General features: G+C 33.7%; 1 long non-coding RNA gene across 2 annotated transcripts in view; it reads left to right on the forward strand.

Annotated features, from left to right (window-relative positions):
* The window catches only part of LOC131516182 (uncharacterized), a 35,025-nt gene extending 10,072 nt beyond the window's left edge, over positions 1-24,953 (forward strand). For both annotated transcript variants that reach the window (XR_009263926.1, XR_009263927.1), the window contains 4 exons: positions 19,064-19,193; positions 22,063-22,191; positions 22,856-22,895; positions 23,639-24,953. This is a non-coding gene — a long non-coding RNA (uncharacterized LOC131516182). The remainder of the gene's footprint in view (positions 1-19,063; positions 19,194-22,062; positions 22,192-22,855; positions 22,896-23,638) is intronic.
* The last annotated feature ends 1,092 nt before the right edge of the window (positions 24,954-26,045 follow it).

A 26,045-nucleotide genomic window follows, 5' to 3' on the forward strand; every position in this document is an offset into this window, starting at 1 on the left:
CAGGAAAATATCACTGGTGCAGACTTTGGAATATCCAGCCATGCCTGAGAATTAGTGAGTAAGTTAATTCTATAAAAAAAGATAACTTTACCAAAGTAAAGGTGTGGAGTATATGTAGAATGTAGGAGATTATTTATGTCTTCTTTCAATTGCTTTTATTTCTAACCAAACATTATGATCTAATTAATGTTATAAAGAAAATTATTGTTCATTAATTGGAAATTTTGAAATAAAGAATTTTTGCAAGTATTTTTATAGTGTGATAAAGGCAGAAGTTCATGGAAACTGGTAAAAAACAAACAAACAAGGGGAACCCTCTTGCACTGTTGGTGGGATTAAAAACTGGTGGAGCCACTGTGGAAAACAGTATGAAAGTTCCTCAAAAAGTTAAAAACATGATTTATCAATTGTAATCATGAGGTATTTACCCAAAGAATACAAAAATATTAAATCAGAGGGATCTGTGCACCCCATCCTTTATTGCAGCATTATCTACAAATAGCCAAATTATGGAAACACCCCAAGTATCCATTCACTGATGAATGGATAAGGAACTCCGCCATAAAAAATGAGATCTTCCCACTTGCAGTGAACAAGGCCGATGGAGCTAGAGAGTATAATGCTAAGCAAAATAAGTCAGAGAAAAACAAATGATATATGATTTCACTCATATGTGGGATTTAAGAAGCAAAACAAAATAGAGGCAAAGCAAGCTATAGAGAACAAATTTATGATTACCAGAGGCAAGGTGGTTGAGGGAGATGGGTGAAATAGGTGTTGGGGATTAACGAGTACACATGTAATGAGAAACAGGTGATGTATGTAAGTGTTGCACACCTGAAACTAATATTTCACTAACTGGAATTTTAATAAAAACTTAAAGTATTTGGTAAAGTAATATCTGATGTTGGAATGTTGAATCAGCTATAGGGGATTCATTAATGAGGAATTCTTCCTAAGCATTAAAAGAAATTTGTAACAAAGTTCAAAATTAGCCTCCACTTATTTGCTGCTTTTTCTATTTTATAAGAAGTATGTGTGTCTTATCTTCCAATGTTTCTTCTTTTTTTCCTGTCAGGAGATAATTCTAAGAAAACACACTTTCGCCATCTTGGTTTGTAATTGCAAGAATCAGTACCATAAGACCTCTGTTGCAATATTATTCATTTGAGTATTCGTCACCTCCCATCTCTGGTTTCGGGAATACTGCTTGGCAAAATGATTGTAAGGACAGGTAAGTGTTTATTTTATTCAGGGAGGGGCACTTGATTAGGCAGGAGTTAATATTCTGCTTTGTTTAAGATTAATTTTTGGTGGCAGCTAGCGGGTAATGAGATCTGTTTGGGGTCCATGTTGCTGAGTAATAAAGAATCCTGACACACAGTGGCATAAAACATCTATTGTGCCATTTCATGAATTCTGTGGGTGAAGATTTCTGACAATGCCAGAATATGGGATCAGCTGGGAAGATACGGTGTTTAATATTAATTCAAACGCTTAGAGGCTGGAGTCATCTGGACACTTCTTCACACATATGTCTGGCACTTGTTTTGGGAAGACTTGGAAGGCTGGGTTTAGCTAAATTAGAGCACCTTCACACAATCAGTTTAACAGAGGAAGCATCATCAAAATGAATGTTCAGAGAGAACCTTCTGAAAGTGGCATGTGGTCTTTATGATCCAACTTCAGAAGTCATGTAGTATCACTTCTGCCACATTTTGTTGACTAACATTTTTATATGACCAGCCCAAATTCTAGTCGATAGTCTGTCTCATGTTGGGCGTGTGCCAAGGTTACTGTTCACCTAGAGTTACATGTAGGACCAGATGAAAGAAGATATTGTAATTGAGAACTATAGCTGTATAATTTTAGTAGTTGATGTTTTTAAATAATTTTGGGATCCATTAACAACAGTTCTCTCAAATCATATATCTGTCTTTATGATCTTAGTAAATTGATTTTCAGAATTTCACTTTTCATGTACTCTGGATTTCTTGCAGATATGTTTCAACAAATATCTTACTCATTGCCTGGCATAGAATTAAATTTTATTGAATTGTAACTTTGGTAATAAATTAGGCAAAAGACAAGAAGTTCAAGAAAGAAAACAAAGTACATGATTTTGGGCATTAAGTGAGTTTGAGGAGGGCAAAAGAGAGAAGAGCCCAGGTACACTAAGCTGACGTTGAGATGTATAACCTTAGAAGTACTAAACTAATGAACTATAAAAAGAGTGAGAGGGAGCAGTTGTTAATGCAACCATTAATATTATACCAAATAGTGAATCCCATCTCCTGATGGACCAGGAGTTCTGTGGTTCTCTTATTTCCTTTATTTCCCACTAGAAAGTTAATTCATGTGATACACGGCCAAGAGTAAATGCTGACAAATTCTTTAAACATTCTTTTTCAGAGAGCCTTATTGCCTACCTGCAATAATCCTCAGAATGACCTATTCTGTTAATCCCAGAATAACCTTAAAAGATAAAGGCTTTTATGATAAAATGTTTTTTTTTTCCTTAGGATAAAACATTGCTAAATAGACAACTAAACTAAATAGACAACTTCAACTTGGGTGAAGTACCTACTTAAGAATTTTTATAACCAGCTGGAATAATGGGTTAAGATCTAAATCTTATTCAATTCCATTGTAGCCTCTGTCTTTTATATAATTACCTTTTTTTTTTCTTACCAAAGGGACTAAGGTCCTTTTGTTATTTTCATTGGATTTTTTTTTGCACTGTTGTCATGTTTATTGTAGAGAAAGGCATATAGATTAAATAGTTTATGTATGAATGAGCAATCTAGAGATACAGGCATCCAAATACATAAAAGAGGCACAGACAGCATGAGAATGTTGGGATCAGTCCATTTACAAAGGTGTAAGAAGAAGGAATAACAAGATACCAACATCTGGCTTTTTAAAAACTGAGGTATAGTTGACCTCATTAGCTTCAGGTCTGTAAATAGTGAATAGTGATAGTGCCTTGATAATTCTATGCCTTAAGCAGTGCTCACCACAATAAATGTAGTTGCCATCTCTAGCCTTCTTACTAGAAAATTTCAAAAGTTATTCCGATGCATCTGTTATTTCTTCATAATAAAATGGCTGTTGCATTTCATTGTATATAATTTTATTAGATCCTACTGATAATTGCATAATGTATGCTTCCTAACTTTACGCATTTCCTAATGTGTCCTCTCAGGTGATGACCAAATAGGAAACTGATGTTATTGCTTCTGACACCATCTTCAAATCCAAAAATGGTCTTTATAATGTATGGAGACTCCTCCTTTCATGTGTTGGAATAAGACACTCCTCCAGAAAAACTGGACTGAGAAAGCCCTTGTTTGAAAGTTACCTAAAGATTATCATTGGAGGGAATTGTAACCAGGCATGTTGACTGTTTTCATTATTGACATTGCACTAAATCTCGGGAGCTTGAATGATGGAGATGCTATTACACAGAGAAGCTCAGGATGATATGATTGCAAGGCTTCATTTCAATGTTCCCATAAATATTAAGTGCACATATTTATAATTTTCACTTTTAACAGGGTAAATTTAAAATTGATGCAGAAAAATAAATTACCTTTTTTTCCAGATTTGAAAGGACACAAAGTTGTAAAGGGTAGTATTTTTACTTTTTAAATGCTTCTTCCTCCCTCCTAATTCTACTCCCCAACATTATCTGCTGTTAAGGAGTTTTGTGCATATCCTTTTGGGGTGTATCAATAAACAAATTGATAATGCCAGTAGTCATTTGGGCCCATACATTAGCTACAAATTTTCTCTTCAGTGAACATGCTTATATGTAATCTATTTTTTAACTTCTCCAGCTAAGTTGTTGAAATAGTCCTACTACTTCCACTTCATTGGAATTAAGTATTTCCAAAATTTATGTTTTGAGTTAAAAGTAGAGATTTCCCCAGAATTGTGTAAATTATCCTCATCAATATTGTCTCCCAGTGTTTGTTTAGGAGACTTATTTTTTCTAAAACAGTACAAACATTGGATGTCAATGTTTTAATCTTTGATAGTATGATTACTACAAAGAAATTGTTTTTCTTCAGTTATTGTTCATTTCAGTCATCTTCATATGTCCTTAAACTGTACTAGTCATTTGTTATTCTGTGTTTTGTGTTATTTTGTTTTTTGTTTTTTTTCATTTCCCTTGGAATACTAGTGTCTTTGTTACTGGCTTTTAAAAGATCTTTTATGACTAACGATTTTAACCATTTACCATGCTTTGCAAATGAAATACCATGTTTTTTCACCAATTTACTGTGATATTTTACTTTTTGGTGTACAGAAGTTGTAGATTGAAATATAACAATATTGTGTTTCATGCCTTTTGAGTTTTGTGTTTTTATTTAAAACATGACTGCATTGCTATCATTTTTTGTATTTTCTTTTGTTGTTAATTATTTTGTCATTTTTCCCCATCAATCGTTACTGTGGCTTTAAAGCATTACTTACTCAAATAATTAACTTAAGCAGTTACCAATTATTTTAATTTCTACCATAGTAACTTAGAAATTCCCAAATAATATCAGCTGCATTTCTATTTTCTTGCCTTACCTTCTATTGATACTTTAAAATTACTGATGATTTTTAGTCTATTCCATTGAGTTCTATGTCATTTCTCTTCTTTTTTTCAGAATATTCCCTGTCTATAGTCACATTTTTTTCTCTCAATTGATGCTTAAAATTATTTTGCAAGTTGGAAAAAATGCAGTTTTAATTTCATTTGCACCAAATTTAATAGATTAATTAGGAGAGAATAGATCTCTTTAAAATTGAGTCTTCCTCTCCAACTGCAAGGTATGTCTTTCTATTTTTAATCAACTTGTTATGTTGGGAAAATGCTAGATTATATTTTTTCATTCATTCCCAGTCATTTCATAGTTTTATTAATGTGATGGGGATTGTGAACCTACTTTATTTTCTTATTAATATAAAAGCCTTTTTTAAATTTACTTTTCTAATGGTATTTAATTGAAATACCAAAATTCTGGTTTTCTTTCTTATTTCGTGGTTCTTAATAGAATATATGGAAGCAGAAAAGGGCCCTTGGTTACTTGATCATGAATACTAATCCTATTAGTTTAAGGTTTGTTTACTTAGGGGTCATTTTAGGAAACTTGCTTTCTTTTTTTTGAGCATTTTTCACAAAACTTGTTGACAGGTTTAATAAAATGTTTTGTTGTGTGTTATAGGTGATCATGCTTGCAATCATAATTCTTGATTAGGCTAAAAATTAAACTTTCTTGCATCTGCTCTCAATGAACTACATTTTATGTATGTATGTGCATGTATGTGTGTGTGTATATTCCATATATATTTTCCTATTATAATTGTTACAATTTTATTTGCAGTTTCTGAAAATATAATCCTAAATAAACAGCGTATTTTGTCCTGTTTTCGTCAGGGGTCTGTATTTGGTTTATCTGCTCTACCAAAATGTTTGGAGTATTACTTGTATAGGCTGAAAACAAGAAGTATTAGTATTAATTATTTAGTTTTTATTTTGAAATAACTTTTGGCTTGCGAAATTGCTCTCTGTCCTCCTCTTACATTAATATATTTCATCTACAAAAGGAAATTGCTGCACTTCTCTTAAGTGATCTTTTTATAATCCATGATTGAAAATAGAATCCTACATTGCATGTAGTTGTTAAAGTCTCTTTAATGTCCTTCTGCTTGGGACAGTTGCCCAGTTTTCTTCGGTTTTCATAATTTTGATCCTTTTGAAGAGTTGACAAAATATCCAACTATTAATGTTAATCAGTATGGGCTTGTGTGATTTTCATCATTGGACTGGAGGTTATGCATGTTTGATGAGATTGCTATAGAAGTGGTACTCCCTTCTCAGTACATCACTAGGGATCACGTACTATTGATATGTCTTGTGACTACTGCTATTACTTTTATTACATACTGTTACATAATTAGTATCAGTAGGAAAAGGTTCTGCAAATATTGTAACACTCTTATCTGCTAATTTTAGAACTTATTGATGTTTGTTGCCTGCAAAAATTAATACACTATGGCGTTTGCCAAATTGATTCTTAAACATTTTCTCAGTACTACATTTTATTAATTGGAATTTTGTACTATAAGAGTTATTCCTTCCCCATTTAATATTTAATTATTCATTTCAGTGTGGACTCGTGGTATTTTGTTTATTCCATGGATTAAATTCATTACTTTTCTTTAATCTCGTTGTCCATCTGGCCATTCAGGTCTCTTTTAAGGTGGCTTCTGTGTCTTTTTAACATGTCCATATTTCCTTTCCTGAGTACTTACTTACTTTCTGACCACCTAATAGTACCTGGGTTTATTTTTTTCTTATCTTGTGGAACCATCAGTTTCTCTAAGGATACTTGGTTCCTTATAGGGAATGGTACTTAGGAATTAAGCTATGTATCAGAACTTCATTTATTTTTATGGTTCAGTAATATTCCAAAGTGTGTATATGTAACATTTGTTTTTGAACACTTGGATGTTTCCACTTTTTGACTTTGAATAATAAGGTTTGTGACTTCCACATTGTCAATAATACTGCTATGAATATTGACATGAAAATGTCTTGAGTCCCTGTTTTCCTGTTCTTTGGGTATATATCTTGGAGTGAAATAGCTAGGAATCATATGGTATTTTCATGTTTAACTCTTTTAGGTATGGTCTGTTTTTATTATGAAAAGTTTCATATTCATAATGAAATCATAATGAGTTTTCACATGCTGAGCAACTAGAATAATTAAAAATATTTTGCCATATATTGAAAACTGCAAATCGTATATTTCAATCTTGAATTTTTTGTATGCATATACATCATAATTTTAAATAACCGCAATATCATATCTATTATTAAATAAAATCCCTTATTGCCTTTTAAAATAAATCTTCATGTAAACTTGTCATATTTTCCAAAGATCTAATAATTAGAAAAAGTCTGGATCCAAGCAGGCACCATGCATTTTTATCTAGGCCATTTGTATCTTATTTTTGGTTATTAGTATTTATTCTTAATACTAAATCTTTTAATCCCTTAATATAGGACATTTTCCCATGCTTTTTTGTTTCATATGTGTTAAATATTTTTTTTAAATATTTAATCTTTTGCAATTCATTTCATTTTGGAAGAACTTTATATTTTTCTGTTACATTCATAGTGATTTTACCTACTATTTCTAGTGTATTACATGTATTTTGGTGAGCTAATGTGGTCCAGGTTATTTCTGCTTTGAGGTTTTCTTTGTGTCTGTCTCTTTCATACGTTCTCTGTCACATACCTACCTATCTATAACTATCTAGAAACATTTATAGAATGTATAAATACCTTTATAAATTATGCATAAATACTTGTATATTTATGTAGACCATAACAAAAGTATAGCTCATATTTCTAAATGTATTAGAGGTGCTTGGAAAGAGGCATTGTCTCCAATGTACAGAGCACTATATAAGTGATTGTGAAAGGTTCACTGTTGTTACAGATCTGTAATTCTATCTCTTTTAGGAACCACTAAATGACTTGCTGTTGATGTCTTGATCTGTTTTCTTTTTTTGTTTCATTACATATTGAATATTTGACCATTCTATCAATTTTGCAAGAGTATTTCATACACTGTGTCCCAAATAGAATATGGATATGTACTTACCATGTCCCATCCTAGAAAAAAATAACTAAGGCCTAGTTTTCTTTTATAATTTATTCTCATGTATTTTGTTGAGTCTCAAGATTTGTGGACCCCATTACTTTTAAAAGATAATCATTATGCTACCTGCTAAAAAATGTAAAATGGAGGGGTGCCTGAGTGGCTCAATATGTTGAGCATCTGACTTCAGCTCAGGTCATGATTTCTTGGTTCGTGAGTTAGAATCCCACATCAGGCTCTCTGCTGTTAGCCTGGAGCCTATTTTGGATCCTTTGTCTATTTCTCTCTCTCTGCACTTCCTCTGCTCACACTGTCTCTTCCAAAAATAAACATTATATTTTTTTAAATATATGAAATGTAATAAATCCTTTATGGTGTATCACAGCTGGATATCTAAAGTACTCTGAATTATTTATAGATTAAAAATCATTCAAACAGGTTTTGAAAATAGTTATTGTTCAAATCAGCACTTGAATAGTTATGCATTCCATTCCACTTGGTTTGTTATGTAGTTCTCTTTGAATTTGCAATGACTCTTTTTTTTTTATTTTAGATGTTTATTTTTGAGAGAGAGAGAGAGAGAGAGAATGCACACGCACAGGAGCAGGAGAGGGATAGGGAGAGTGGCAGACACAGAATCCAAAGCAGCTCCAGGCTCTGAGCCCGAAGTGGGGTTCGAACACATGAATCATGAGATCTTGACCTGAGCTGAAGTCTGACGCTTAACTGACTGAGCCATGCAGGCACCCCACCTCTTTTTTTCTTTTTAAAGTTTATTTATGTATTTTCAGAGAGAGAGAGGGCACATGTGCATTTACCTGCATGAGTGGGAAAGGGGAAGAAGGGGAGGGGAGTGTGAGAATCCCAAGCAGGCTCCACAGTCAGTGCAGAGCCCAGTGTGGGGCTTGAACTCATGAACTGTGAGATCATAAACTGACCTGAAACCAAGAGCCAGACACATCACTGACTGAGCCACCTAGGTGCCCCTCATCTCTGTGTCTCTTTTTTAACTTGCATAATTTCTATTTATGTTTGGAAGAAATCAGATTATTTGCCTTTTAAAATTATCACACTTCTAATTCTACAAGTAGTATATGGCATCCCTGTGGTAGGGTTTAATATTTTCCCCCAAATCCTGTTAGATTTAAATGTCATATCAGTTTGGTTTTATTAATTCTTTAGTCACTTATTATAGGAATCTTTTTGATTGTAATACAGTATTTAGTAATTCATTTTAAGAACACTATGAATTTTAAATATTTTAATTACATAGATTGTTATATTAGTTTCAGGTGGACAGTATTGGGATTCAATAATTCCAAACATCAGAGTTTATCACAAGAAATGCACTCAATTCCCATCATCCATTTCCTTTCTGATAACCATCAGTTCTCTACAGTTAAAAGAGTCTTGGGTTGTCCCTCTCACCTTTTCCCTTTGCTTGTTTGTTTCTTAAATTCCACTTATGAGTGAAAAGAATATGGTATTTGTCTTTCTCTGACTTCCTTTGCTTACCAAAGTACTCTATAGCTCAAACCACATTGTTGCAGATGGCAAGATTTCATTCTTTTTGATGGCTGAGTAATTCATTTTATATATATGTATATAGTATATATGTAAAGATGTGTGTATGCATATGTATATATACCTAAATATACACGCATACATACATATGCATACACACCACATCTTTATCCGTTCATCAGTAAAGATACCTGACCTGCTTCCATATGTTGCCCATTGTAAATAATAGTGAAAAAAACATAGGGGCGCATGTGTCTCTTTGATTTACTGTTTTTGTATTCTTTGGCTAAATACCAGTAATACGATTTTTAGATTGTAGGGTGGTTATTTTTATCTTTTTCATGAACCTCCATTGGGTATACCAGTTTGCATTCCAACCAACAGTGCAAGAGAGTCCCTTTTTCTCCACATTCTTCCAAATACTTGCTGTTTCTTATGTTGTTCGTTTTAGTCATTCTGACAGGTGTGTGCTGATATTTCACTGTAGTTTTTTTTTTAATGTTTATCTTTGAGAGAGAGAATGTGTGTGTGAGTGGAGGAGGGAAAGAGAATCCCAAGAAGATTTCTCTGACAGCATCGAGCCCAAATCCGTGGGCTAGAGTCCATGAACTGGGAGATCATGACTGGAGCTGAAATCAAGAGCCAGATGCTTAACCAACTGAGCCATCCAGGTGCCCCTCTCATTGTAGTTTTGATTTACATTTTCCTGATGATGAGTGAAGAACATCTTTTCATGTGTCTGTTGGCCATCTGTGTGTCCTTTTTTTTTTTTTTTAATGTTCATTTTAGAGCAGAAGCAAGCGGGAAAAGGACAGGGTGAGAACGACAGAGGATCTTAGGCAGGCTCTTTGCTGACTGCAGAGAGCCTGATGCAGGGATTGAACTCAAGAACTGTAGGATCTTGACCAGAGCTGAAGTTGGACACTTAACCAACTGAGGTACCTGGGTGCCTCACTGTGTGTCTCTTTTGGGGAAATGTATGTTCATGAATTCTGTAATTATTTAATTGGATTATTTTTGTGTGTGTCTGTCTGTATGTGAAGTTGTATAACTTCTTTATACTTTGGATACTAACCCTTTATCGGGTGTGTCATTTGCAGATATCTTCTCCCATTCAGTAAGTTGTCTTTTAGTTTAATTGATGGTTTCCTTCACTATGCAGAAGGTTTAAAATATATCCCAATAGTTTATTTTTGCTTTTGTTTCCCTTGCCTCAGGAGACTTGTCTAGAAAAAAAAGTTGTTTCGGCCAATGCCCAAGAAGTGACTGCCTGTGTTCTCTTCTAGGATTTTTATGGTTTGAGGTTTCACCTGTAGGTATTTAATTCATTTTTTGTTTATTTTTTGTGTGTGTAGTATAAGAAAGTGGTTCATTGTTTTGCATGTTGCTGTCCAACACCATTTGAGAAACTTGTCTTTTTCTATTGGATATTCTTTCCTGCTTTGTTGATTAACTGACCATATAGTTGTGGGTTTGTTTTCTATTCTGTTCTACTTTTCTGTGTGTCTGATTTTGTGCTAGTAGCATACTGTTTTGATTACTACAGATTTTTAATACACCTTGAAGGCCAGAATTGTGATGACTCCAGGTTTGCTTTTCTTTTTCAGAATTGCTTTGGTTTATTCTGGGTCTTTGTATTTTCATAAAAATTTTAGGATTATTTGTTCGAGTTTGGTGAAAAATGTTAATGGTATTTTGATAGGGATTGCATTAAATGTACATATTGCTTTGGGTAGTATACACATTTTATCAATATTCATTCTTCCAATCCATGACCATGGAATGTTTTTTCCATTTCTTTATGTCATCTTCAGTTTCTTCCATCAGCATTTTACACTTTTCACAGAATAGGTGTTTTACCTCTTTGGTTAAGTTTGTTCCTAGGTATCTTATTGTTTTTGGTAAAATTGTAAATGGGATTGATTCCTTAATTTCTCTTTGTTGTTTCATTATTGACATACAGAAAGACAACAGATTTCCATACAAAGCTTTCATATCCTGCAGCTTGACTGAATTCATTTATCAGTTCTAGCAGTATTTTGGTGGAGCCTTTTGGGTCTTCTGTGTAGAGTATCATGTCATTTGCAAATAGTAAAAGGTTTACTTCTTCCTTGCTAATTTGGGTTCCTTTATTTTTGTTGTCTGATTGTTGAGGATAGAACCTCCCTTATGTTAAGTAACAGTGGTGAGAGTGAGCATCCTGTCTTGTTCCTTACTGTAAACTATGGGTGTTTTCATAGATGGCCTTTATTACGTTGAGGTATGTTCCTTCCATGCCTACTTTGTTGAGGTTTTTTTTTTTTTTTAACATGAATGGATGTTGTACTTTGTCAAATAATTTTTCTGTATCTATTGAAATGATGATGTGGTTCTCATCCTTTCTTTTATTAATGTGGTGCATCACGTTGATTGATTTGTAAATGTCGAGCCACCTTGCAACCCAGAAATTACTCTCACTTGATTGTGATGAAATGATTTTTTTCATGTATTGTCAGATTCATTTGCTAGTGTTTTACTGAGAATTTTTGCATCCATGTTAATCAGGGATATTGGCCCATAGTTCTCCTTTTTAGTGGAGTCTTGGTTTTGGTATCAGGGTAATGCTGGCCTCTTACAATGAATTTGGAAGTTTTCCTTTCTTTTCTGTTTTTTAGAATACACTGAGAATAATAGGTTAATACTTTGGTTTAAAGTCCCATTTTGTACACTATAGTGAGTACTGCTACTCTCTTTTGATATCCACTTACATACATTTTCTCCATCCCCTCACTTTAATTTGCAGGTGACTTTCTGAAATGTGTCACTTGATGGCATATAGATGGGTCTTACTTTTTTAATTTTTAATTTTTATTTACTTAATTTTTAGTTTTTTAGAATTTTTATTTTTATTTTACTTATAATTAATTACTTAATTTGTATCCAAGTTAGTTAGCATATAGTGCAACAATGATTTCAGGAGTAGATTCCTTAATGCTCCTTACCCATTTAACCTATTCCCCTCCCACAATCCCTCCAACAACCCTGTTTGTTCTCTATATTTAAGAGTCTTTTATGTTTTGTCCTCTTCCCTGATTTTATATTATTTTTGGTTCCCTTCCCTTATGTTCATCTGTTTTATATCTTAAAATCATCATATGAATGAAGTCATATATTTGTCTTTCTCTGACTAATTCCGCTTAGCATAATACCCTCCAGGTCTACCCACATAGTTGCAAATGGCAAGATTTCATTCATTTTGGTTGTCCAGTAGTACTTGTGTGTGTGTGTGTGTGTGTGTGTGTGTGTGTGTGTGTGTGTATGGAAAACATATGTATATATATACACACACACACACATCACACACACACACACACTCACACACCACATCTTCTTATATCCGTTCATCCATCGATGGACATTTGGGCTCTCTTTCCATACTTTTGCTATTGTCGATAGTGCTGCTATAAACATTGGAGTGAATGTGCCCCTTTGAAACAGTATACCTGTATCCCTTGGATAAATACCTAGCAGTGCAGTTACTGGGTCATAGGGTAGCTCTGTTTTTAGTTTTTTGAGGAACCACCATACTGTTTTCCATAGTGGCTGCACCAGCTTGCATTGCCACCAACAATGCAAAAGAGATCCTCTTTCTCAGCATCCTCGCCAACATCTGTTGTTAATGGTAAGCCATTCTGACAGGTGTGAGGTGGTATCTCACTGTGGTTTTGATTTGTATTTCCTTGATGATGAGCGATGTTGAGCATTTTTTCATGTGTCGGTTGGCCATCTGGATGTCTTCCTTGGAGAAGCGTATTCCTGTCTTTTGCCCATTTCTTCACTGGATTATTTGTTTTTTGGGTGTGGAGTTTGATAAGTTCTTTATACAGTGTGAACACTAACCCTTTATCTGATAGGTCATTTGCAAATATCTTCTCCCATTCTGTCAGTTGCCTTTTAGTTTTGCTGATTGTTTCCTTTGCTGTGCAGAAGCTTTTTATTTTGATGAGGTTCCAATAGTTCATTTTTGTTTGTTTCCCTTGCCTCTGTAGATGTATTGAGTAAGAAGTTGCTGTGACCGAGGTTGAAGAGGTTTTGGCTTGCTTTCTCCTCTAGGGGAGGAGGCTTTGATGGCTTCCTGTTTTACGTTTAGGTCTTTCATCCATTTTGAGTTTATTTTTGTGTAAGGTGTAAGAGAGTGGTCCAGGTTCATTTTTCTGCATGTTGCTGTCCAGTTTTCCCAGAAACATTTTCTGCATATTTTTACCTGCTTTGTCAAAGTTTAGTTGGCCATACGTTTGTGGGTCCATTTCTGGGTTCTCTATTCTGTTCCATTGATCTGAGTGTCTGTTTTTATGCCAGTACCATACTGTCTTGAGGATAAGAGCTTTGGAATACAACTTGAAGTCTGGGATTGTGATGCCTCCAGCTTTGGTTTTCTTTTTCAAGATTGCTTTGGCTATTTGGGGTCTTTTCTGGTTCCATACAAATTTTAGGATTATTTTTTCTAGCTCTGTGAGGAATGCTGGTCATATTTCGATAGGGATTGCTGATGTTTTATTTTTTAAAGTAATTTCTATGCCCATGGGTCTAAAACTCAACTATCAAGAGTCACATGCTCTGCCAACTTAGCCAGCGGCCCCTGGGTCTTATTTTTACATCTACTGTGATACCCTTTGTCTCTTGATTGGAGCTTTTAGTCCATTTACGTTTAAAGTAAATAGTGATACATAGAACTAACTTCTTTGTCATTTTATTGTTTTGTGGGTTTTTTTAGGTTTTTATTTAAATTCCAGTTAATGTACAATCTAATATGAGATTCAGGTGTGCAGTTTAGTGATTGTGCATCTCCGTGCAATACCTGGTGCTCATCACAAGTGCCCTCCTTAATTCCTATCACCCATTGAACCCAACCCTCCATCCACCTCCCTTCTTATAACCATCAGTTTTTGTCTATACTTAAGAGTCTGTTTGTTTGACTCTCTCTCTCTCTTTTTTCCATATGCTTATTTGTTTTATTTTTTATATTCCACACATGAGTGAAATCATACAGTATTTGTCTTTTACTTATTTTGCTTAGCATAATACATTCTAGCCCTATCCATGTGGTTGAAAATGCAAGATTTCATTCTTTTTTGTGGCTAATATTCCATTGTGTATACACACCACATGTCTTTTATCCATTTATTATTTGATGGACACTTGGGCTTTTTCCATAGTTTAGCTATTGTTCATAATGCTGCTATAAACATTGTGGCATATATATCCCTTCAATTGTATTTTTGTATTCTTGGGAAAATACCCAGTAGTGCAATTGCTGAATTGTAGCGAAGTTCTATTTTTAATTTTTTGAGGACGTCTATTCATATCTTCTGTCCATTTTTTAATTGGACTTTTCATTTTTTGGGTGTTGAGTTTCATGAGTTCTGTATAGATTTTGGATATTAACCATTTTGTCAGATATGTTATTTGCAAATATCTTCTCCCATTCTGTAGGATGCCTTTTAGTTTTGCTGTTTCCTTCACTGTGCAGAAGCTTTTTGTTTTGGTTTAGTCTCAGTAATTTATTTTTGCATTTGTTTCCTTTTCCTCAGGAGACATATCTAATAAGAAGTTACTATGACTTATGTCAAAGAGGTTACTGCTTGTTCTCAAGATTTTAATAGTTTCTGTAGGTTTATTCTCATCTTTTTCTTTGGTTTTTTGGTTTTAAGATGTTCCTGGGTTTGTTACATTTATGTTTTTCATATCTATTGCTTTTATGTTTTAATGTGTGGTTACCATTGGTTTATATATGCCATCTTCTGCCTATAGCAGTCTACATTAAGCCTCATGGTCGCTTAATGTTAAACTCATTATTTACTCCTCTCCCCTCCAGGTTTCATATATTTGATATCCTATTTTACATCCTTTTGTTTTATGAATCCCTTGACTAATTTTTACAGAAATAATTATTTTTACTGCTTTCTGTATGCTCACATGTGGTCTTTCGTCTTCATTCAATGTAAGATCTTATTTTGTTATTTTCTATTTTTCTATGGTCTGTTGGGAAGACAATAAGCTTTATCAAGAGACATCCAGAAAGGAGTGTTTAATTTCTTTCATTTAGTAATGAATGATAGCACTTTTTTATGTTTGTTTCAGAGTAGAAGTCACAGAATATTCTACATTGAATGTTTAGTGCTATCCCCTGCCATCTTTAAGTCTGTTTACATTTTGTCTTACATGTTCAACCCCACTTCTTTGCTTTCATGAGTAGAAAATAGAGGAAAGATTTCTGATTAGGGAAAAGTACAGGAGCACTTTGTTTCTCTCTCATTTTCCATGAAGAAATGACTATTTCAAATATGGATAAGTTAGAAACAGGAACAGTGGACAGAAAAGAATCTGGAGGTATATTTATACTCTCAATTTGCTTCCTTTTAAATATGATTTTTTATTCTAGTTAATGTACAGTGTTATGTTAATTTAAGATGTACAATATAATGATTGCAGAATTCTATACATTACTTACTGCTCATTACACTGAGTGTATTCTTAGTCACCTTCATTTATTTCACCAATCCCCCTACCCACCTCCCCTCTGTTAACCATCTGTTCTCTATATTTAAGGGTCCATTTTGTTTTCCTGTTTGTCTCTTCCTTTGTTTTGTTTCTTAAATTACACATATGAATGAAATAATATGGCATTTGGTTAGCTTTTTAAAGTACCAATACCATTTCTTTGCTTATTGTTTCCTTCTCTCTTATCCACCTTCTTGCTCCAGTTATATCACTTTTTTTGTAAACATTAAAGGCATATTTTTTAATACTAAGGTGATAAGCCAGAAGTATTATTAATTAAATTCACTATGGTCCAGTACTTCAAATAAAAGGCTCTTTTCCAGGCTAAGAATGGCATTATATTTATGAGAATGTGTATAAAGATAGGCTATCTGGTTCCTCTAAGGTGATTCAGATATTTTTATAAGCAGTAAATATGTCAAAGAAGAATCTTGCTCTCAATACAGCTGTTCTTCATATCTATCACTGCAAAAGGCAGGATGTACCTAATATTTTTCAGAGTTGAATTTTTAAAATTGGCAATGATAATTGAGTTTATCTTAAGTTTTAGCGTCATAAATTAAGAAGTAACTTATGAGGGAATTTAAAATACAATTTTGATTTTTTAAAAATTCATTTTTTGAGTTAGACATTTTGGTTATAAATTTGAGTGATAAATATGAGGAAAACTGTATATAGAATAGGAATGAAAGATGAAATGGCTAGCAATGCAATTAGAAAACTGTTATTGGCAGGTACTTGAATACACAGTAATACAAAAGTATAGAAAATCCAGATGTTGACAGTAGCATTAGAAGATATTGCAGTGGGGTTGCCTGAAATCATTGGAGGAAATTGTTAGTCAAATGCAGAAACATAAAATGTGTCCTATTTCTGCTGATATAGAACAGGAGGAACTTTAAGTGATTCAGGGGTTTTAATTAAAACTAAAGAAATATCAGAATTACAGAACATGGTAAACTTAATTTCTCTTTATCCTAGGAGGGAGGAAAATTTTATTTCAGGTTATTCAAATTCTGGAATTGTTCAGAAAGAAAGTGATAAATTTGATGTTAAATAGCAATGGGCAAAGTAAATACCAATTGATAATTAAAGAGATATATGTAATAAGAATGCTGAAATACCTAGTTAATATAAGAGATTCTAATAGAGGGAAGAAAACTACCAATAAAATATAAGTAAGTTATTTTAACAGTTTATAGAAGAAATGTAAATTGTTATTAATCATGAAGAAGTACTCTTGGATATTCTTATAATTACAATGGAAAATACAACCAGGATATAATGATCTTCTCAACTGTCAGATTTATAGTAAGTCAATACGTTTGACAGCAGTCTCTTTCAGCAATCTGAAAGAAGGGGAATCTGGCAAAATCATATGATGTTGGGATTATAAAATGTAAAACTTTTATGGATAGGAATTAAGTAGTCATCTTATAGTTACATACAACCTTATAATGGATTGATGAATATATGTAAGTTACTATATAATAATTTTGGGGATATAAGTATAAAATAGTATTGGGCTATAGGAAGTGATGAGAGCAAAATGGTATTTCTGGTGATTTTATCACAACTGTTAATGGTCTTTGTTTCTGGTACATATGTGCTATCTGAAAATAGTACAGGGCTTTCAAAATAATTCTGATAAATAGGACATTGGATGTGAGAATTAGTTATGTAATGGTGTTAGAAATAAAAGTATTGGTTAAATTTCAATTTAGGTAGGAATTCAAGGTTTTGGTGATTTTGTCAGTATCCTGAGAAAATAATAGGTATTCCTTTAAAAGTCGTATAAGGGTAAAAGTGGTATTTTGTGTGTGTGTGTGTGTGTGTGTGTGTGTGTGTAATGAACATTTCCCAAATCCTGAGCTTTCTCCTTTCATTATCTTTCAGAATGATTTGAGGTAGCTCTTAAAGGATTTGGTCAATATTGCAAAGTCCTAATAGAGATACCTGAGATTCTATGTGAAAATTTTATTAATTGATTAATTTAGTTTTTAATTTAAATTCCAGTTAACATACAATCAGTATTAGTTTCAGGTGTACAAGTTAGTGATTGGACACATATAACATCTGGTGCTCATCACAACTATGCAAAGGCTTTAAAATAGGTCATTTGAGGTTAATCCTGTGGTGAGGCTATTTTGATGTCCATTAGTGAAAAAGAAGTTGATTTAATCAAATACTTGAGGGCCTATTTAGTACTCTCCACTGTAGTGAGTTACGCCTACCTAGCTGGTTGATCACTGAGTGGAATTGCCAAAACTAAGATTACTTCATGGGATGATTGCATAAATGTGAGAACTGGTTAATCAAGTAATGGATGCATGAAGGATATACTGATGTCATTAGGTCAGGAAGATGGATGGAATAAAGAATAGATGATACTGGGGCAGCTGGGTGGCTCAGTTGGTTAAGCATCCGACTCTTGATTTTTGTCTCAGGTCTTGATCTCATGAACTCTGAGATCGAGCCCTGTGTCAGGCTACATTCTGAGCATACAGGTTACTTGGGATTCTCTCACTCCCTTTCTCTCTCTGCTCCACCCCTGCTTGGTGCTTGCTCTCTCTCTCTCTCTCTCTCTCTCTCTCTCTCTCTCTATTTAAATGGACAACTTCATGCATGGATTGATGGGTGAATTCAGAAATGCCTTCTGGATACAATTAAGAAACAAGGATATAGGGGCACCTGGGTGGTTCAGTCAATTAAGCGACCGACTCTTGGTTCCTGCTCAGCTCATGATCTCATGGTGCATGAGTTTGAGCCCCTCATCAATCTGTCTCCCTTTCTCTGCCGCCCCCATCAAAGTAAATAAGCTTAAAAAATTAAAAAGAAACAAGGATATATATAATTTAATATTCAGGGATGGAATACATGTATAAATGTGTTAGTGTATATGTAGGATTATTTTTGGGCTTCAAGCTTTTATTAAAATTCTAGTTAATATATAGGGTAACATTGGTCTCAGGAATAGAATTTAGTGATTCATCACTTAAATATTTAAATATAACTTCCAGTGTTTATCACCCATTTAGCCTATCCCCTGTCCACCTCCCTCCATAAACCCTCCGTTTGTTCTCATGAGTTAAGAGTCTTATGGTTTGCTTCCCTATCTTTTATTTTTCCCTTCCAATATGTTAATCTGTTTTGCTTCTTAAATTACACGAGTGAAATCATATGGTATTTTTCTCTGACTTTTATACACACTGGCTCCATCCATATCATTGTAAATAGCAAGATTTAATTCTTTTTGATGGCTGAGTAATTATATATATATATATATATATATATATATATATATATATAACATCTTCTTTATCGTGTATATATAGGTTAATGCAAGAGTGGAAGGGAGTGTGGATAAGATACTGTGGATATAAAGTGATAATGCAAAATGAACTGATTAATAGATGGACACAAGAGTGAATGATTTGATGGATATGGGCCTAAAAGAATATATAGGTAGGTGGATTCAGGGAAGGTTAATTCCTAAATCTGAGTTACTTTAAATCGCAAAGATAAATTTCTCACAGTGACAAGAATTTGTTAGGGGTCATAGGTTCATGGCAATTATTGGTAGGCCAAATGTCACAAACAGTGATAATCTCCTGTCGCTTCCATCACAGCATAAAATTTTATCTTTTTTTGTCACTTGGAGAGATAACATGGAAAATTGCAAGTAACTCATGAAATAATTTCTTTACAAGTTTTTTCTTAGATAAAAGAAATCAATCATACACGTTTTAAAAGGTAAACTTAGAAGGTTTATAAACTGTATTTCCTCCATGTTTTCAAAGAGAGTAGAAAGAACTTATTAAACAATAGTAACATCTACCAAATGACACCTCTCTGGCTTCACATACTGGTTTTACTTTCGACATGCACATTAAACTTTACACCCTTCTCAGTGGGAACAAAAATAAGGAATCACCTGGCTAACAGTCCCAATATCTCTCAGTTGTGCACTGGAATCAGGTTATTTGCACTGATCTGTGTGTCAGTTTGCCTATTCTTGGTCCAGAGATATAGGAACTTTAAAAAAAGAAGTTATTTGTACCTAACTTCCCAGTGTTCAAGTATGGAGCAAGGATAAGGCAACCATAATAAAAGCTGCAAAATATAAAGGATAGAATGCAAGATACATATTCATTGGAAGATACTATCTATTATGATATTGTGAGGAGGGAGAACATTTTACTAGTGCTTGGAAGATGCTCACTTGTCCTTTGTTCTTCCTGATACTGTATCAGCCTGTTGACATATTGTCCATACCTATTACCCTGCATAATTATTAAGATAGGTGGTGTGAGATACATTCTCTAAGGGAGGTGCAGAGCTTTTCTATTCAGAGAGAGTTGGGGCCTAAAGGTCATTTTAAGTTGTAAACAGTCAGATTTTTTAGTTCCTTAGGTACTAAAACTTAGTCAAATTAAGTCTTGGGGGAAGACTTGAGTAGCTTTTATGAGATTCTCCTTAATCTCCTACTTGTGATGATCATAGAATAATGTTTTGAATTAGAGATGCCACAAGGGAGAATGACCTGTAACAATGAGCAGAGCTACTTTTATGGATCAGACCCACAAAGGTCTTTTCATGAGTAAGAAGTTAATGTTTGTTTTGTTAAGCCAGTAAGATTTTGAAGTTGCTGTAACTTGAAAGTGACTAATATAAATGGATAAGTTACGTGCAAGAATTCAAGGATTGGTGAATGAATACATAGAATGGAGGGATGGATTGACGGTTTAAAACTTGTTTATAGGGGTGGATAGATAGAATGAAGAATGTGAGAATTGAGAATGAGGAATGAAATTTTTGCATAGTGTCCACTTAGGTGGATTTAAAAATTAGTGGATGCAAGATGGCATATTTTTGTTTGTTTGTTTTAGAAATAGAGCATGTGTGGGAGAGAAGGGCAGAGAGAGAGAGAGAATGTTATGCAGGCTCCACACTCTGCACTGAGCCTTAATGCAGAGCTCCATCCTACCACCCTGGAGTCATGGCCTAAACCAAAATCTAGAGACTGAGCCACGCAGGTGCTCCAAGAAGGGTATTTTAATAGAAGGCTGGAAAAGTGTGTGTAAGGAACTATTTCTTTTTTTTTTTAATTTTTTTAACGTTTATTTATTTTTGAGACAGAGAGAGACAGAGCATGAACGGGGGAGGGTCAGAGAGAGGGAGACACAGAATCTGAAACAGGCTCCAGGCTCTGAGCTGTCAGCAGAGAGCCTGACGGCGGGGCTCGAACTCACGGACCGTGAGATCATGACCTGAGCCGAAGTCGGCCGCTCAACCAACTGAGCCACCCAGGCGCCTCAGGAACTATTTCTTTATGTAATTGAGGGCAGAGCAATATATGAATTAGTTCAACATTGGGCTGAAAGAATGGATGGAAACTAGAATATTAAGTGGATGGCTAGATGCAAGAATCAAGAATTAATGTTTTCAAAAAATTTTCAGAAAAATACTGGAGATATATATGGATTGGTGGACTTGATATTCAGTGGAGGTGTAGATAGTTAGATACTTAGAGGTTAGAATTTGGATTTCAGACTGGAATGTTGGGTGCATGCGTCATGTACGGATATATGTTTAGATTAATAGGTATAGATATGGATGATTAGAGTAATGGATCAATATAGGAATCAATGCACAGATAAATGGATTGCATGAGTGTGCTAGCATTGTTGATGTTTTCAGAGTGACTTGATAAATGCATTGATGGATAGATGGTTTGATTCAAGAAGCAGTGGTACAGAAATTTTATCATTGGAAGAATAGACTAATATAATAAAATAACCATGTAAAGTTGAATGGAAAAAATGGAGGGGCTATTGAGGGAATAGGCTAATTATTTAAAAATTAGAAAAAAATTAGTGGTTGCTTTCTCATATTGTTGCAATAATAAATTTTTATTTATTTTTAATTTTTTTAATATTTATTTATTTTTGAGAGAGAGAGACAGAGCACAAGCAGGGGAGGGGCAGAGAGAGAGGGAGACACAGAATCCAAAGCAGGTTCCAGGCTCCCAAGTGTCAGCACAAAGCCCGACACAGGGCTCAAACTCAGGAACTGTGAGATCATGACCTGAGCTGAAGTCAGAGGCTTAACCAACTGAGCCTCACAGGTATCCCTAAATTTTTAAAAAGAGCAAAACAAAAAGAAATGAAAAAACAATTGGAGTGAGTTTATGAGAGTAGTTTCTATTATACCGACTTTTGTATATTATTTAATAACTTGAGGTCTTTTGTGAGGTTGATCAAAGAGTCAGCTTTACCTTATGTATTTTATGGTGGTCATTGTATATATGACAATTTCCCCATATTTTCCACAGTTTTAACTGAGGTGTTACCAGCTTAAGAAGTGAGACATTTTAGATGCTTCACTACCTGACATTTCCATATCAATCCAAATTCTTATACTTGTTTATCATTTCTGTGGACTTCATTCTTCAACAGTGCTGGTAAGAATCAGTAACACTGGTATACTATTTGTTTATATTTGACCAGTTTGATGTGGAATCAGTTTTTCCTATTTTAAGATCCCAAACCATTTATGAATTCGATAAAGCATAGGATTGTCAAATTGTGGAATGATTGCCAATTAGATGGAATATAAGATATTTTTAAAAAGCTATTATATATTGAGACAATGTTGATATATAGATTATGTAGATTTTTACTTACTACTCTTACCTACTCTTGCCATAAAATGTAATGTTATCCAGAGACTATAATCTCTGTCAGTATACTCAGTAAATTTTAAATTCATTTAAATATTAAACGTTTTGAAATAAATACATTAGTAATGGATGGATAAAGGGAGTCAAGGAAGTCAGGCAGGTAGGGGTAAAAAGTAAAAGGATAGAAAGGCATCAGAAAGAAAATATATTTGGAAGTATAATTTGCTGCGAATAATATGGGTCTTAATGATAGCAGGAAGTTGACTTTTATTTCCAGATGCATGATTTTTAGGGTATTCCTAATATCAGATAAGATGGATAGACAAGAGTTGAGGAATATTCCACTATTACTCTAAAGAAGTACCTTAACACCCTTTTATTTGATGAGTGAATGAAGATTTTTTTTCCAGATATTTTCAAGCATTTTTTTTCTTTCTTTCACAAGCATGTTTCATAAGCAAGGACCAAAGAGACTTTGACCACAGGTAAGAGCATTAACACCAATACCCTGATTTTAACTGATCTTTTTGGGTGTATTGATGGAATACATTCTTATTTGAGTTATTGGACAGTACCTTTTTTTTTCATCAAACTTTTTATGTTGGTATAACTGATTATTTTGATGTAATAGTTAAACCTAGGGTTTTGTCATTATATCTTGTTAGTAAGCAACACTTATTGAAACTGAAATAGAAGTGTTCTTCTGTTAGGGCCATCTTCTATTAGGATCATCAGACACTGCACAATAAGCTTTCGGGAAAGCAGGGATAATGTATATGTGGGTACTCTGATAATGGGTTTTGTTTTTGGAAAGGTTTCTATGAAACACTATGAAATTTACAGAGCACATTTGTAGTATTTCTTTGTACCTTTATCTTTTATTTTTTAACCCTGAATGGATAATATATATTAGCACTAAGTAGTTACACGACAAATGTTCAAAGAATGAAATAAGGTTAAATGACATGAAAATAATTTGGAATATAAGATTGGTACTCAAAATCTAGTAGAATGATTGAAGAAGTAAAATTATAGTTTCATCATTTTCCTACAGTAAATATACCTGGTTTTTGTAGTTTGGAGATATTTAGCATTAGGATCATAGGAATTGTTCTTCATGAAATATCACTAAAATGCTAGAAGATGATATCCATTTGTCCTGATGAATGGCTTTGTGATAACCTGTTGTTTACTTTCATTTGCAATCTCTCCCTCTGTACTATCCTAGGTGGTGAACAAGTATACAAGAGGATCATAGATACCTTCCTGCAGTGGTTCCATCCACAGCATCGCCAAATTGATGTTGTTATTTCCCTCTTTTTGAAGCTTATTGCATCATTGTATCTCAAAGGGCACAAGTTATAAATATAAATATAGATATAAATGCAAATATAGATATAGATATAAATATAAATATAAATATAAATATAAATATAAATATAAATATAAATATAAATATAAACATAAATCTCCCCAGGAATAGAAGTGGTCTGCTTTTTGGCAAGTAATGACCAAGAATGTTAAGTACTTCTTTGTTCTCTGACTATATCTTGAGCTTTTCTCTGTTGTTATTTACTTCATTGATTTTTTTTTTCTCTGTTTTACTTTACAAGTGGGAATGAGATTTGCATGTGGTAAATGTAATTAATGCAACCCCATGGACACCTTGGTCATACCATAGATTATAACCAGGCTATCTCACAAGCTGAGTACCTCCCATGTGCCAGTTTGGATACCATTTGTAAAATGTGTCTTTCATCATTTGAATCATGAGCCCTCAGGTGTTAGAGTGGTTGGTCTAAAACAGTAGCCTCTTAAAACATTTGTGTTACATGCAAATAGATATTCTGTAGTTTTAGTTTTTATTCAACCTAGTAGATCTCACTTTAGAACACGATCAGAGCCTGACCATAGTTGACCTCTTCCTTAGTACCCAAATTTAAGACTTGGGTGCTGTCACAACTCTGGTTGTTTAAGGTAGAACCAGACTCTTTAACTGACATTTTTAGCCTTGGCAATGCCATCCTGTAGAACACATGGTTCTATAATTTTATTGGTATCACTGGAATTTTGAAATTGGAGTAAAGAACTCAAGGCAACCAAGATATTTCACTTTTATTCACATTATCCTGACTTATTTGTTTTCTGTTTAATCTAAATAGGCTTAATACAGATGGCTGTGTTTATTGGAAGTTTTAATTGACTACTTCTAAAACATAAACTGTATTGTAATCAGGGAACTACTATCTGCATTGCCTAACTTGTCTTAGTAGACAGGTTTGACACATAGTACAATGAAATAGGGCCAATAATAGGATTATTAAACAGTTTAAAGCAAAATTTGGTCATTCATCCTTCATCTTTCATTCCTACTTCCTAGGTGTAACAAGCATTAATCAGTTATGCTACAGTTAATATTTCTAAGCTCATACAGTTTATGTGCAATTTATTTTACAAATAAGACATTATGGTTTTTGCAGCTATATTTTTTATTAAATATACTGTGGACGTATTTCTAACCCAATAAATGTAGTTTCTCTACAGACTTTTCATTTGATGTAAAGTACATATCCTAATGGGTTTATCCATTTCTCCATCTTGGTAAATTCAGATTAAATATTTTATATATATATATATATATATATATATATATATTATAATATATATATTATGTATATATACATAAATATTATGTATATATATATTAGTACATAACATTATATGCATATATATTATGCACTTGGGCTCCTAATTCTGTAAGAGATTTCTAGCTGTGGCATTGTTGGATCATCAGTTCTGCATACTTGTGATTTCAGTAGGTATTATGAAATTGCCCTTGAAATGTTTTCTAGGCCAGCACACAGCTGTGGTGTATTGGCAGTGCTCATTTTCACGAAAAACTTACGCTGGATGGATATTATCAATTCTTTAAATTTTTAATTAGGTGAAAGTCATATTTTAATGTAAGCCTAATTTAAACAGTAAATGGCCATGGATTAAAAAAAGACAAATAGTGATGAATTATTTATTTAAGACAAAAAACAATGGTAGTAGTACACATTTCTTCCAATTACAAGAGTCCTCCTATTTTTTAGTTAGAAACCAATGATCTTTTCTAAGTATAATGCTTCTTGGAAGTTTATGAATACCTTATTCCAGTTTTTTTTTTACTTTTTATTTTTGAAATAATTTTATATTTAGAATTGTAAGAATCTTACAGAGATGCCCCCCATGCACTCTTACTGAGACTTTTTCTACATTGTTTGTTCTTTCTCTTCTTTACTGCTCTCCTCCTATGTCTATTTTTCCCTCTTTATTCTCTTTTCTCTGTCTCCACAATCCCATATTGTTTTTATTTTATTCATTTTTTGGGGCGAGAGATAGAGTGAGAGAGAGTGTGAGTGGCGAAGGGGCAGAGAGGGAGGAAAATACCAAATCTGAAGCAGGCTCCAGGCTCTGAGTTGTCAGCGAAGAGCCCAACGTGGGGCTCGAACTCAGGAACCACCAGATGATGACCTGAGCCAAAGTCGGATGCTTAACCGACTGAGCCACTGAGGTGCTCCTTTATTAAATATTTTTGAGTAAGGTAGAGATATTATGTCTCTTTAACCCAAATGCCTCAGCATTCACTCTCT

This window comes from Neofelis nebulosa, chromosome 7, assembly GCF_028018385.1.
Source record: "Neofelis nebulosa isolate mNeoNeb1 chromosome 7, mNeoNeb1.pri, whole genome shotgun sequence".
NCBI lineage: Eukaryota > Metazoa > Chordata > Mammalia > Carnivora > Felidae > Neofelis > Neofelis nebulosa.